The following is a 14,962-nucleotide window of genomic DNA, read 5'->3' on the forward strand; positions in this document are numbered from 1 at the left end:
CTTGTTCATTACAAGGGCATAATATTCTTCTCTATCAACTGAGCAATAGTCATGGATCATGTGGCAAGAACCAGCCTTGGAGGTAGCTAGATAGATGTCCAACCATTGCAAGTTTCATGGTCATGTAAGCAATATCTTATGGAGATCTATGGACAGACAGTGCAGACCTTGGCAATGTCTTTGTGACTCAAAGCCCATTTGCCACAGCAGCAGAACAAACGAACAATAGCCAGCTTTGAACTGCAGCCTACACCCCTAATTATACCTGAAGTGTCTCCTGGCAACGTCCAAGACTGGCTGAGATAGCACTTACCTGTCAAAACACATTGGATACAACAAACTGCCTCTTTAGAACATAGAAGTGGTTTCATATTCCCTCTATTGCAACTCAGCCTCTTCTATGGAAGTCCTGCAATTTGGAGATCACACAGATTTGTCTGTGTGCCTGGCATTTACACAGCCCAAGAAGTGACTGCCTGATATAGGCACCATGTCAGGAGAGAGCTCTGTGCTCAGACTGGAAAAGGTGAGTTTGCTTTAAAGTCAGATCAGGCTTTCTTTGCCACTGTGCACTTAAAAATCATCAAGATGTATACAATTTAAGATTATTCTGGGGCTCCTCTTAAGGAATGCAGCACCTAAAGATGCAGAGTTTGACACATCAAACATAAGTATAAAGAAAATACGGTGCATTGACAATTGAATGCAGTTTCTAAAAGCTGCTAGAAGGGGAATGCTAAGTCCCCTCTGTCTTGCCCATATTTGATTTCTTACAGTTGCTTCCAGTCATCTTTTAAATGAACACCTGAGGTGCAGCCCCAGACTGCTGCCAGCTAGTACTGCCATCCTGCACAAAGCTGTTGGGTGCCCAGCCCATTGGGGCTGCAGGGACTGGCTCACTTCACAGGAACATCAGAGAGCACTAACACAACGTGGACATTGTGGAACTACAGCTTTAGATGGAGGAGAGTTTGCAAAAAAAAAAAGCAGAACTGACAAACAAGGGAGATTTTCATAGTGTACTGTCACTGTTCCAGCTTCATTACATTTGGACATCAGAAGCAAGCTTTGGCAACAGACACCTGAGCAGAACTGAGCTAAGCAGCTTAGAGAGCTATCTGCAACAGCCACAAGCTGTCACAGCTCACACAAGTGAAGTACCTTTTACTTGTCCCAGCTACAAGGTGGTAAAATGAGTTGACTTTCAAGCTTGGACTAGGATACTACTCGCAACAAAGTGGAAATACCAGGAGATCCAGTGGACATCTAGGAACTACCCTATGCTACACAGAAGCAAGCCCCACTAGGAAGACAGAAATCAGAGCCCCATCTGACTCCATCTCCAGTCAGGCTGACCTCCCTCACTGCTCTCCCACCCCTTTCTGTGCTGACACAGCTCAGCTCTCCTACCCAGCTGGAAATTCACTCTTGCCTCTGCCCCCCACACACTGCTCTTACCACCACACAAGGGCAGTTTCCATTTGTCCCCCTGCCAAACAGAGCTTAGTTCAATCCTCACTGCAGCTTCTCCTGCATGGCCTGCTTACACTTGTTTATCTTATCATTCTTCCCACAGTCTGAAGTAAAAATGTAATCACCACAGCTGCGGTGTTATCCCACAGAAAAGTGCAAAAATACAATTACTCGCTTACTTACTGCAGTGTTATCCCACAGTGCAAAAATACAATTATTTCCTTTAGATACAGTGGCTTAGAGGGACCCAGTTTTGAAGTGCTTCCTATTTTCCAGAAAAAGACTGAAAACTTGTACCTATATGTATAGCAATCAGAAAGTACTCGTACCTTTCCCTAAAGAAAACCCATGAAAATGATGCCAGGCCTTATCTGACAGAATTATATGGTATTTCTGTCTCAAAAGCCTGCATGCAGTTGTATCAGAGTTCTTGTTATTTAACAGGACTGAAGGAGAGGTTAAGCTACACAATGATTCTTGCAGATCAAGATTTTATTGACACTCACAGAGAGATGCAACTAGAACCAAAACCTGCTGCCACTGCTGCAACAAGTGACAAACCTGGAGGATCATTCAGGTTTGGAAGTGCAGAACAACTAAATTAGTGAGCTCTGGAGATGCTGTCTAACCAACCTTCATTCCCCAGGCAGGATGTAAAATTCCTCTGAATCACTCCCAAGAGATATTTGCCTGGTCCGTTTCTAGTGATCTCTGATACAAGAAAGAACACCTCCCAGGGAGCTATATATGGCTTTACTCACTATAAGCTTTTTAATATAACTTAACTTTCTCTGTTTTGCTGTATTTTAAATATATAAATATATGATTGCTTATCCGATGCTTCACAGATAAAAGTAAAAAAAAAAAAAAAAAAAAAAAAAAAACAAAAAAAAAAAAAAAAAAAAAACCACACCTGTTTACCTTAAAGAGCTGTGTTTTCCATTCATTTTATCATCACTCTGCAGTTTCCTCTTCTTTAGCTGAACAATTCCCATCCATTCAAGTTTTCCTTGTAAGCCGGGTGTTTGAGTATCTCCATTTTTCTCTGAGAGAGTCTCTTAAAATGATCTTTATCTTTCTTTAAGTGAACTTAGACTGGCCACAGAGCTACTGCTGAGGTCTTACTTGCACTGAGTGCACTGCAAGGATTACTTTGTGCATCTTGCCTGCTACATATAATCCTGCTCATTGAAGCAGCAGAGGATTTTCTTTCTGGAAACACTCTGCAAAACCCATCCTCAGTGCATTGTGGAGATGAGTTACTGAAGGAGAGATTGACAGGAGTGAGAACAAGTTAGGGCAGGGGGAAAGTTAAAGTAAATGTTTGTGTATTTTCAGCCAGGCCAGAGAAGGTAATGTTGTCAGGATTGCTGTGCAGAAAGTGATTTTTAGGAGATAATGGCTTCCCTTAGAAGGAAAGATGAACACACCTCTGGGATGGGACAAAGAATAGAACCAGTTTGGTAGAAGCTGAGAGCATGAAGCAAGACAATAGTAGTGAGATAGAATGAGTGAGAATCAAGTCCAGTCTGGGTTTGTGCCCTAAGAACATGGCAGGAGCAAGTATTTCATTATTGCCTATCGTGAGACAGTGCCCTAAGGAAAACCAGAGTCAAGTACACTGCACACACAGTACAAAAGGGCCTGACCCACAAGTCTCAAAGCAGGAAGCCCACTTCTTAGCATTCAGGGTATTAAATAGGGTTCTGATACCCTTTTCAAGTACAGTGAGGCTGGATTGGTGTCTGATCTTTGTTTCAGAAGTAAAAGATAATACAATAAAGTCTGCTGGTCTAAGTGGCCCCAATGAAAATGCAGAGGACACAGCAGAGAAGTTTACAGGTCCAAATGCAAGCAAATGAGAGCCCAATCTAGTCTTACCTTCCTTTTCTTCCTCCTCCAGACCAACCTGATTCCCTTCCAGTCCTCAAGAAATATTTTAGTGAACAAATTCAGTGCTACATAGTTGTACAGATATTTCAGCAATGGGATTAAAAGAGCCCCTGTCAAATATGCCACACATCAAGACTCACTGTCATTCTGTCCTCGCTTAGAAAGGAAGCAGGAAGATGGGATGCAAGAAGAAAACACGGTCACTGAGCAAACAAAATAATCAAGGACAAGATGACAATGCTGGAGAAAGAACAAAGAAATAAGCTGGATTATGCCTCAATATGTCAAGCTCTGAAAAGACCAAAGCAACTTTGTCATTAGCAGAGAAGACAGTCCTTCCTGATATACAGCCCTTACAAATCTGTGTGGTACAAATGCAATTTATGTGGCCTATAATGCAGTTAATTTATATCCATAAGGGAAGGAGACAGTGTAACTTGCTAGACAGGTTCTGGTTCTTACCATCACTTGGGGTGATAAATTTAACCCAAGTTTCTGTACCTGACTTTTCATTTCTAGGCAGCTTAAGCTACTCAGACACTAACCTTATTGTGACAGTGTCAAAAATGACACATATCTGGCCACATTTTTTAATTGTGGTTCTCCCTTTTTTTTCCCCTTCTCTCTGGTGCCCACGGAAAGCATTAGCCTGACAAGAGTAGAGAACAAGTCATTTATTTTCTGTCACAACAGATATGCAGCACAGAACAAGTTGCCTATGCATCACTCCCTGCCAGTGTGCATCAGCCTTGGCTCAGGGGGACCCATCTCCAAAAGTAAGAGCACAAATCAATTTTGCATGACCATTCAGGGTCAGCCTCTCTGCTGACACCACCCGCTTTTACCAGCTGTGCTGGTGTGGTTTAGGTTCTGCCACATGGATGTCTGTCCACTGGGAACCCCAGACTATGCAAATCAGCTGATCTGAGAAATTCCCTTACTTCCACAGAAACTTTGTTTTCATCAGCAAACATCTGAAGCTGGTTTGTTTGTATTTTTTTTTCCTTTCCACGTGGATGCTCGACCCATTATTTCTCCCCCGCCAGGCTGCAGTTACCCAGGGCACACAAGACAGACACACAGAGAGAAGATGAAATCTTTCAACAGGAGAGGTAGACAAGAACTCTTACCTTCTGCTTTGACTTCCATGTACATTTTGGGGCTTTTTAAAGTATTGGATTATACAAGAATATTTCTGTTACTGCTTTACAAATGTACACTCATCTGGTGGAAGATCCTAGGGCATATACAACTGCCTAACAGTATTTATTGTTGTTTTGAATACATATTTATTTATGCATCTGCCAAAAAAGGATGTTCAGAAGAAAACAAAAAAGCCCTATTAGTAGACTTTAAAAGGATGAAAAATTAAAGCAATATAAGAGAGGAATCTGAAGGAAAAGTTCATAGCTATGTTTTTCCAGTTTTTATGAGGTTAAAGTTCCAGTGCAGGTTTTGGTGGCATGTGGATTGGTCTGATGGGTTTTTGGGAAGTAGTCTGTTATCAGTTTATTGGTTAGGCTTTTTTTAATGACAAAATATATAATGAAACTAGAAGATGGCATCACATAAATCTTGTAAAGGTAATAAGCTTGGAAAATGGCATCATTGTAACTGATCCTCAATACATTTTTAAGAGCATAATTCCATAGGACACTTCTTGCACTCTCCTCTTTTTCCCTGTGCTGCAACTTTCCCAAAGGTATGTAATAGCATAGCTGATGGTTTAGCAAAAGCCCCTGCTTTACCAGCTGGCTGAATTTTAACCTACAAAGAAGGCAATCACATCTGAAAGCACTGGGGATAAACTCCAGTTTTCACTGTATGTAGCTTCAAGCAAAAGGAAATTGCAATCTCTGAGCAGCAAAAGGCCACAGTAAATAGGGGACACAGTTACTGAAGTTCTCATTTTTAACAGCTGACTCTGCATGGAGCATGCACAACAGATTTACTAATAGATCAGGCTGCTCAAAACCCTGAGGTTGGTGATCGCATGTGTGCATTAAATTCAGTGTATATGTGGCATTTATTTGGTGTCCTGGCTGTTAAGAAATGGCTTATAATAGAGGGAGCTCGTCTGAAACCTTCCTGTATCTTTATACACTTTTTTTCTTTGTGTTATGGAAAAGGATAAATCATACCACGTTTAGCTGTGTGAGTTCCCCCAAAAGCTGCTCAGAGCAAGAGCATGTTTTCAGAATAGCAACAGGCAGCAGGACAACAGGTACTTTGCAACAGCAGTGCCAGCCTGTGGGAAGTCCTGCAGATTCCCTGTGGGCACACTAAGCTGTTTAGCCCTCCTTTACTTGGCTGTTGCTTTATAACTAATTTCTTCCCAGGCCCTGGCACTGTGAGTGGCTGTGGCTGTGCAATTACAGCTGAAAAGAAGGTGCAGGTGTGACCCACAGTTTGTTGTAAGCAAGGGAGTAAGGGAAAAGTTCATCTCCTGCACCACAGCAGCGTCAGGTGTTCCATGAACCCATTTCACACACACATGCACAACCTGTGTCTTCCAACAAGCCAAAGAAAGCATGAGCTGCTGAACTAATTGCTCTCACTGCTTCCAGATAATTTAATTTTACATTGATTGTAATTAATTAATTTCAGCAGAAAATGGGTCCTCCTTGACCAAAGCTGAGTCTGGTCTGTGATATATTTAATACATCAGCTTCACCAGTCAGGTTTCTATCAGCAATTAAAGAACAAGTACTGCTTAGTTGCCTACTGTTGGGGTGAAAACAAGTTCCCTCAGCCTTCCACACCAAGACTTGGTGTCATCCTGTCCTACTGACAACCAGGGCAAACCTCTGCCTACCAGGTGCCAGGAATGCAAGGTGACAGTGTCTTTGGCCACCCTTGCTCAACCAGATGTGTTTGCAATAGAAGAGATAAACTGGATCTTTCCAGCCTTCTGATTCTCTTTACTTTTTATCTCTGTTCAAAGCTTTGACATTAAGCCTAGATTCAGCATTTTCTCCTGGACTGCTTTGTCCTACCTTTTTGATATAATGGACTACCAGTTCTTGGCTAATGGGTTGTCAACCTTCATTTAAATGTGCCATTCCCTTTTGCCTCCAAACAGAGAGGAAAATGAAAACTCCTCTTTCAAATTGCTGCTTACAGCACTCCACCAGAGTAAATCCTCTCCATCCCTCTACAAAAGGATAAACATATGCCATCATAACAGAGTTAGAGGGTTACTTCCTTGGCTAAAATGATCAGCTGTGTCCAAGATAGCTGATGTCTTGGGTCAGTTGTTTAAAAGCATGCCTAGAATAAGGAGGGGATTACAGTAAATTTGACTCACAGCCACCCAAGTTCGTGGTTGTTTCTGCCTTGCGTAACTCACATGATCTGCACCAGACTTTCAGTTTTATTACAGATTCAGAGCTATACTTTCTTCTGGCAGTTAAAACAATCTTGCTTCCTCTTCCATTCTCAGTGTTTGGTTACACTTTCCAGTCCCACAAAAGTGGAATTTGCCAGCTCTTGCCTTAATGTGGGCAGGGGTGGCATCAGGAGGGTATCTCTGACTGGCCTTGGATGGTACTAGGAGGTTGTCATACCCCAGGCAAGAGCTTATCCTCACCATATGAGGTGGTACTCACCCACTAACATTTGTCTTTGTGTATGAAGCCACAAAACCTTCAATGAACAGACCACATGACAGCAAATCCTTCTAGTGCAGCCAGGTTTGAGTTAGACTTTTATTGTTCTGGTCCGGTGTTAATTACAACAGAGGTGGGGTACAGGGACTGGGACCAGGCTTATTCACCCTCAAACAGCCACACACATGTAATCAAGGTAAGTCTATCCACAGATGGACAATTCAGAGCACAGGTTTCCATGCAATACATTATTTCACATTCTAGAGCAAGATAGACCAACACTGTGAAAAAAAAGTCCTGGATTCTGTCATATATTGTCCAGTTAATCCATATCCCATCTAACTAGACCAACTGAGACCCTGAATGATCATCATTATTTGTATTCACAGATTGTTCTGTATGGGCTTTATTTTTCCCTAACTATTCTGCATTTGCTTTACTAAAGCTACATGTATAGATGAACAAGAAGTACCCAAATATTTCTATCCTGTGCTGCACAGAGCTTCCAACAGGACGAGTTCATGACTCTACAAATTATCTGGGTGTTTTTGCTAAAACTGTCACTTGTGAGTCATTATGGGTGCTTAATTGGTCATCTGCAAATTTCAGGGTTAACACCTCACTTAATGAACAAGCTTGTTCAAACCTCTGAAAATTATTCACTCCAGCTGCCTGAAGTCCTGGGGAGATAGCTAATGCTTCATTTCCCATTCTGACGTTTTCTGTATAATCACAGAGGCTAGGAAGATGTGTATTTGTGTATGTGGGCAAGTGAATAAAAATGCACATAAAATGAGAAAGAGCTCAAGCACATACTCAGATTCAGGAACAGGAGCTTTGTGTCAAATGATGGATGTAGAGGACCTTGACTATGAAGTGAACGTTGTATCTAAGGTAATTCATTTCTTGTCAGGTTTTGTCCCCCAGAAGTATTAGTCAAGCATGAACTTTCAGAAGTGTCTGCCATAGGCACAATTACCTGAATTCCAGACACTGCAATATTAGATTAATAATAAGGGTAGCTCTCTTGCCAGTTTAACTAATGTAATAACTTTAGTGTTTGCCTTATGTAAACATGATATGGGCAGGTTTCTCACTTAATCCAGGCTTGCAGCACTGCTTCCTGACTTCTCACACTACCATGATCAAAAATGGATTTCTGTTCTTCCCTCCCCCCCCAACCCTCCCACCCCGCACTCTTTCTTTCTTTCTCTCTCTTCCTTCCTTCATTACTGTATTTTACTTCTCTTTGTAGAACTCACTTCTTAGGAAGGCCAGCTCTCTTCCTACACTCTTCTTTTAGAAAATGTCAACATTTGGAGAACAGAAAGCTACAAATAATAAATAAGGAGCTGACAGGTAGATTGAAAACCCTAAAGGAATGAACAGACCAGGCACTGGAAACAGCATTCAACACAAAGCTCACCACCGAATTCCTAACCTGCTCTAATGACAACATTTCACACCCTCTGTGCCAAAAGAGGATTGTTCCAGCTATTAATACACAAAGGGCCATGGGAGCTGGTGAAAAAACAGAAGAGCCAAATTTCCAGCTGTTCTTCAACCACATTGCCAAGGATGACTTTAAAGATGTATCTCAGATCCCGCAGAATATCCCAAAGAGACCTGGATCTACCTGTAGCACTGGGTGTCACCCCCCTTCCTTTTTCTAGTACTTCATCCTGTGAAAGGCAGGTGAAATGCCATCCTGTGCGTCAAGGAACCCAAAACACCAGGATAAAATGGTCATAAAGGAGCTCTAAGCAGTTCTAAAGCAGGAGGATACCATGGTTAGTTGTTGGTGTTTCTGACACCACAAATAGGATGCAACCATTATGGAAAGATACTGGCTCCCAGTCCTTCTGCACAAGAGCAAGGAGAGATGCTACCATGAACCAGAGCACACAAAGTCTCTTTGTGCATGGAAGAGTCTACACTTGATCTGTTAGATGCCCTCCCTTGCTGCCAGCTGGAACTGTGCACGCTCACCACCCTGAAAACCAGTTCTTTTAGCACACACTTAACTGTCTCACAAACAAAATCATAGGTACATACAAAGTAATACACTAAATCACTCTGCAGACCTGCCTGGTGCTATAACCATTTGGCACAAGAAGAATGCAACCTTGGTAGTAGATAATGGCAAAGATGATAAAAAGAGTTGTTCTCTTGATCATACTCTTTTCTTTCCTCCTCTAGATCTCAGAGTGACCTTTGCAATTCAAGCCATGTCATCATCATTAAAATAATAAAAGTATATTTTATTACTTCTACTTGTAAGAAAACTCAGCCTGAACTCTAACTTAATGTCCAATTCTCCTTAATGTTTCATATCTTACTGAGTTTCTGAGGCCTTTTATCCTGCCATATGAGGCTGACCAGCCCCCATCTGTTCTCTTACAAGCAAACAGAATGAAGTTAATATACCTGTCAAACTCTGCTGTGGTCAATGATATGTTAATGATGTGCATGGAGTTAAATAATTCAGTATCCAAACAATAAGGTGACTCACTTATTGCATTGTTCATTTTTCCTTTTCATGGAAGGAACTTGCTGTTCCTGAATATGCTCTTGTCTAGGTCAAGCGTGGGTGTGTTTGTGCCCAGGGAAGAGGTAGAAGAATGTAGAATTTCCCAGTAAATATTTCAGAGCAAGAAGAGCTGCGCAAATGCAAGACCCAGGCATGAGGGGGTAAGGTTAGGACTCTCTACCATTTTACTCTCAAGGGTGGTAATACTGGTGTTTCACACACACATGTAAACAAAACAGCTGCTGCAGCAAACCCGTCATCCCATATACAGCCACCTGTCAACTCATATAAGCCAATGTTACTTCAGCAAAAAAAAAACCAAAGAGACTTACAGGTGGTTACCAAAGCCCTGTGCCAACCAATCTTGTAAAATTTGCTGATCTGAAGGAACAAGCAATTGGTAATCCCACATTACCAACAGAATTGCAAACCCAAGCTGACTGTGACCATGGAAGTGACACATCTCTCTGCAACCCAAAGAGAGAGCCTGGGGCAGCAGACTGTTCAATTTGCCTTTACTACAAAATGCATAAAAATGTATAAAATGCACAGCCAGAATGGAGGGTGCTCTCTCCTGACTTCACAGCCCTCACTGCTGGCAACCAGAAGAGGGGCTAATATTAAGCAAAACAGAGGCTTATTTTCACTAAAAGTCCCAGTGAACAAAATGTTAACCCTAAGAAAGGCTCTAAGCTCTAGACAAGCTTCCTCTTACCAATGCTGTGCCACACCACACTTCAACATCCTAAATTAGGTGCTCTTATGTAGACCCAGATCCTTTTTTCCACAGTGAGCAGGAGACACTGCCACAGCCATTTTTTCCACCCACAAATCTCTGGTAAAACCATCTATGCACCCATTCCTGAAGAAAGATTGCTGTGGAGGCTCTGTGCCATAGGAGTTGCTTGTCCAAAACTGACTTCCAAAACTCAAGAAGTTTCTGTTCTGGATCATGCTTGGTGTCTTTAGTAAGAGGAGTGGAAGGGGTTTACTTCTTTCATGCTCTTAAAAGAACAAGGTAGCATCTTTCATACCTAGACACAATTAAGGCATGTGTTCTCATTCCATTTCCACTCGGGAAAAAACAAATGGGTCTCATTAATATCAGAAAGCCAGCCCAAGAAGAGGTCCAACTCTGCATTATTCACTAGTGTCTGGAGACATGAACAATTTACATCCCTTGAAACTGGGTCATGCACTGCTCTGCCACAACAAAAATTAGCTCATCTGTCCAAGAGACATTTAATGCTCATGAGGCCTAAAGCTGTTTACTTCTGCTCCAAGGGAGAATGAGGGGCCTTGATTCTGCTGTGATGAAAATTATAAAGTGGTCTTCAGCATGGCTTTAATACATGGATTATGATTGCATAGGGCTTATGATTGTTTACATTTTTGCCTTCCAGTGATGACCATAAAGCAGAGTGTCATGATCACGGAACGGCAGCACTGATTCAGTGTGGCAGCAGGTCAGCAGGGGTGAGACAGAACACCTCTGGAAACTACACTCTTTGTATGACCCCCCTCAAAAGATCTGCACAGCCTGCAGTAAGCATGCTTTTGTTGTTCTACAACATCAGCTTCATCTAATTTACTGGAACAATAAATCCTGTCAGAAAAGATACCAGCTATTCTCTAGAGAGCCTCAGCACAGTCTTTAAATACCTTTGCCCTTCTAGTTAATGGAGGAGAACTGAATCACAAAGTCCCTGGGAAGTCTGTAGTCAAAGATCATAGATGAGGCTGTTTGATTCTGTAGATAGGGTTCCCATCCTCAAAGTGAGAAGTTTGACTAGATCTAAACAAAATGCAAACAGATAAAACATGTTCTGGGTTCTCCAGACCCTATGGATGACTTTTCAGTGGTGCGGGTACATAACTCTCACTGTTTTCCAACCCAGAGACACCTGTTTATGCAGCTGGATGGAATAAGTTCTTACTTCTTACAACACAGAAGAAACACAAACTCAGCTACCTTGAAGAGATGGGCTACAAAAAAGACCAAAGTAAATTATTCTATGATAATAATTACTTCATCAATAATTAAAAATTATAATAATCAGATCTGGGATGAGCCAAAGGAATACTTTAAACACCATCAGGCACAAGGAGAGGGGATTATACAAAGCAGATAAAATGCAGACCTAAATCTATTATCCCAGACTAAATTTGTCTTTGGGTTCAGTAGAAAGATAACACAAGAAACATCTGTCTTTTTTTTGTGCTTGTTGTGATAGGAGCTCTTCTCCAAGTCACCAGCTCCCAAAAGAAACTCTAATATCTGCAGCCTTCAAAGATAATAGGTCTTCAGGCCATTATTTCTGTACCATGAAGGTGAAAAACAACTTTCTCAAATGTGGAGCTACCAATAAATGATATAGGTCATATTGCACGAGTGGGTTTGGGGTTTGGACTGGTTTGGGGTTTTTCTAGAATGCTCTAATACATAATTTTAAGAGCTGACCTAAAGAGGTCTTCCAGCCCAGAGTCATCAGGCCATGGAGCCATCCACAAAAAGTACTTCATGCTATGTCTCAACACAGATGATTCTACACAGGTTTGTCAACAGAGGGGGAGTCGTGGGGTGATAGTAGACAAAATGCGAGACAAAGCGTGGAGTTGAAAAAAGAAAATGCTTTCCAAGGGTTTTTATTATTAAGTGGTTTCAAACCATTGAAATGAAAGAGATGACAACATGAAAAGCTTCAAATGCTAACAGAATGTCCTACAAACTTGATCAATTCCAGATGATGTAACAAACATTTAAAGCCCAGACGAATGATAACTGGAAGTTGCCTTCTTTAGTTGCCTTCTTTAAAGTTTATTAGTGCAAAATTAGACCTACTTGTGCTGATAAGTAACTGCTTAAGTTTGGTCTGTTTACACACGTGTATGCACACCTGTTTCACGTCTTCCTTCTGCAAAGCTGGTATCCAATACCTGAAACACCAGTTATTCCTACTCTGACTAAAGGAAGAATGCCTGATCTGTCTGAAATTTGGGCATTTCATGACTTTTCATCATCATTGTATCTGGATTCCTCCTATATATAAATACACTTGTTCTCAACTTTTCCCTGTATCCTAAAAAGTATGTTCATTCCTGGTTTAGAGTGAGGAGGTGAAGAATTCAGAAACACACAAGATAGAGCCTGAGAGGACTGATATTGCTTCCTGCTACTTTTCTGTAAATGCCAAATCCCTTTTGTGGCCCTGAAACCACATGGGAAGTCAGCAGCCAAGCCAGGACCTGAACTCACATCTCTTGCATCCCACAGGATAACTTCTGAATTCTTCTCCAATACAGTTGCCAGGTTTTTGGACTCAGTGGGTTTCACCCCACATCCCTCAGTACCTCATCAACACATATCTTCAAATCATCAAGCCATTCAGCTTACCAGACAAATCCATTGTAGTTAATTCAACCAACACTTGCTGGTGCCAGCCGCCAGCACAGGCTGTGCCAGGCCTCTTGATTAAAGTGAAAGATGCATTTCTGTGCTGTGAATTGTCAAATCATCCTTTCTGTTTATTCACAGGGAGAATATTTTCTGAGCAGAACATCCTCTGAATCCAGGACCCAACTCTGCAAGCTGCCAGGTAGGTGCTGAGTGTTTCCCAGTTCTCTGCAGAAGGCATTTGTTCACTCTTCTCCCCAGAAACTTTGGCCTTTAATAATGCTCACAGACTTTTGTTGCAGTGCCACAAATATGGCCTCAAGCACTCTGCCAGCAGAGCAAGCATCTACTAACAGCCAGTACATCAGCTGCAGCTCAGAATTGTCCAGCAGCATTACATCTTCACTATGCATTTTAATGTTCTATACCCTAAACAATAATGCTACCTCTAAAGACAGAAGACAATTCAGAATCCAAGACTTGCAAACCTCAGCTGCTCTCGATTCTCCAGCTTTAATAGAGTCCAGCAAGCCATTCTCCCCAGAGAAGCTAATGGAAGGAAAAATACTTTCTGGTCTTGGCAGTTCAATCTGCAGCATTTTTGCTGAGCAGAAGATCTAGAAAGTTAGCTACAAAGGGTTTTCAGAGACTTTGAATTTCAACTCCCTTTTGGATATTGTTTCAAGACTCTCACAGTATCTAGGCCATTTCATTTATTTCTTCTGAGTGTTGGATTTGCCCACTACAAGCTTACAGCCTGACGCTCCAGAACACAGCAAGAGGGAGTGGAGGAAAGTGCTTTGCAGCAATTGGCCCCCCTTGTGTGATCAAAGCTAAGTACCTCAGCACAAGAGCATGGATTCTGAGCTGTATCTTGGTGAGCAATTACTCACACAAAAATAGCACTTCAAGACCCAGATAAGATAATACCTCTGGATTGTCAGGTCTTTTGTTAAGATCATTGCCAAATGCTACCCCCAGAAGATCCTACAACCTGAAAAAAAATTATGGACTATCTCTATTTTACAAGCTGAGAACTAAGCTTATGAGAGACCCCAGACTCTGCAAGGAAAAGCCAGTGCATGAAATTCAATCTTAAATAAGTGTGGCAACACCTCAAAGGACAAAACTTATTCTGCAATCATTGTGTTCAACAAAGGTGTTTTCACAAATAATTACAGCTTCTTTGAAAGCCTCCTCTGCTTTACCCTAAGCAACTTTCCTGAGGCCCGAGATACCAGGTTCACACATCCCAACTCCTATTCAAGCACTTGACAGCCACTGAAATTAAGCTGGCATCAGGCACCTAAATCTTCCCCCTAGAAAGTGCAAGCCTAGTGTCTTGCTCTGTGGCACAGAGGAAGTATTGGCAAAACCAGGTTTTAGAGGAAAATCTTCTTTATCTCCCCTTAATGAAACCAGTCCTGAAACCCAATAAAAAGTTGATCCCTCCTCTTTATCACTTGTATTGCAGTTCCTCTCCAAATAATGCACTCAGACTGAGCAGTTCTTACCATTTATAACAATTCTGAGCAGACAAGCAGGTTATTCTGATACTCGGTACTAGTGTACTCCAAAAGCACCCCAACAGCACAGACTTCACAGTCCTCAGCAAACTTCACAGACTTCAGCAAACTCACACTGACCCACTCTGTAGACAATTTGATACTATATTTAACCTTACCCACCCACTTTAAGATCAGGAATCTCTTTGTCTCCTGTTTCTCCTTCTCTTGAGCTGGAAAGATGCAGTTCTACAAATCTTTGCAGTGTAAAAACTTGATAGAGCAAAGATGACCATGCCATCCAACTGAGGCTTCCTTTTTTGGATTGATGTGGCACAAACAATTGTCCCTCTTGAAGCCTGATGAGTACCAAGAACTCTCTGCTAACAACCATGGCACATTTCATGTCTGCTGACATGACACTAAGGCCAGCCAAGTAACAATAGTCCTTTTATTTGGAATTTAAAAGAGTAACAAATGGGACGTAAGTGTCACAAGATACACACAGTAAGCACAGGGTTAATCATAATACACAGGATTTCAGGTAGATGTTTGTGTG

The 14,962-nt window shown here is 41.7% G+C and overlaps 1 protein-coding gene and 1 long non-coding RNA gene across 2 annotated transcripts in view; one reads left to right on the forward strand and one right to left on the reverse strand.

Moving 5' to 3' along the window:
• Positions 1-14,962, reverse strand: part of SORCS3 (sortilin related VPS10 domain containing receptor 3) — a 265,016-nt gene that overhangs the window by 196,826 nt on the left and 53,228 nt on the right. The gene's annotated exons all lie outside the window — the stretch shown is intronic.
• Positions 314-10,980, forward strand: LOC128810670 (uncharacterized). The gene is made up of 3 exons (XR_008438104.1): positions 314-526; positions 4,413-4,478; positions 10,908-10,980. It is a non-coding gene; the product is annotated as an uncharacterized LOC128810670 (long non-coding RNA).

The sequence above is a fragment of the Vidua macroura genome, chromosome 8, assembly GCF_024509145.1.
Source record: "Vidua macroura isolate BioBank_ID:100142 chromosome 8, ASM2450914v1, whole genome shotgun sequence".
Classification (NCBI taxonomy): domain Eukaryota; kingdom Metazoa; phylum Chordata; class Aves; order Passeriformes; family Viduidae; genus Vidua; species Vidua macroura.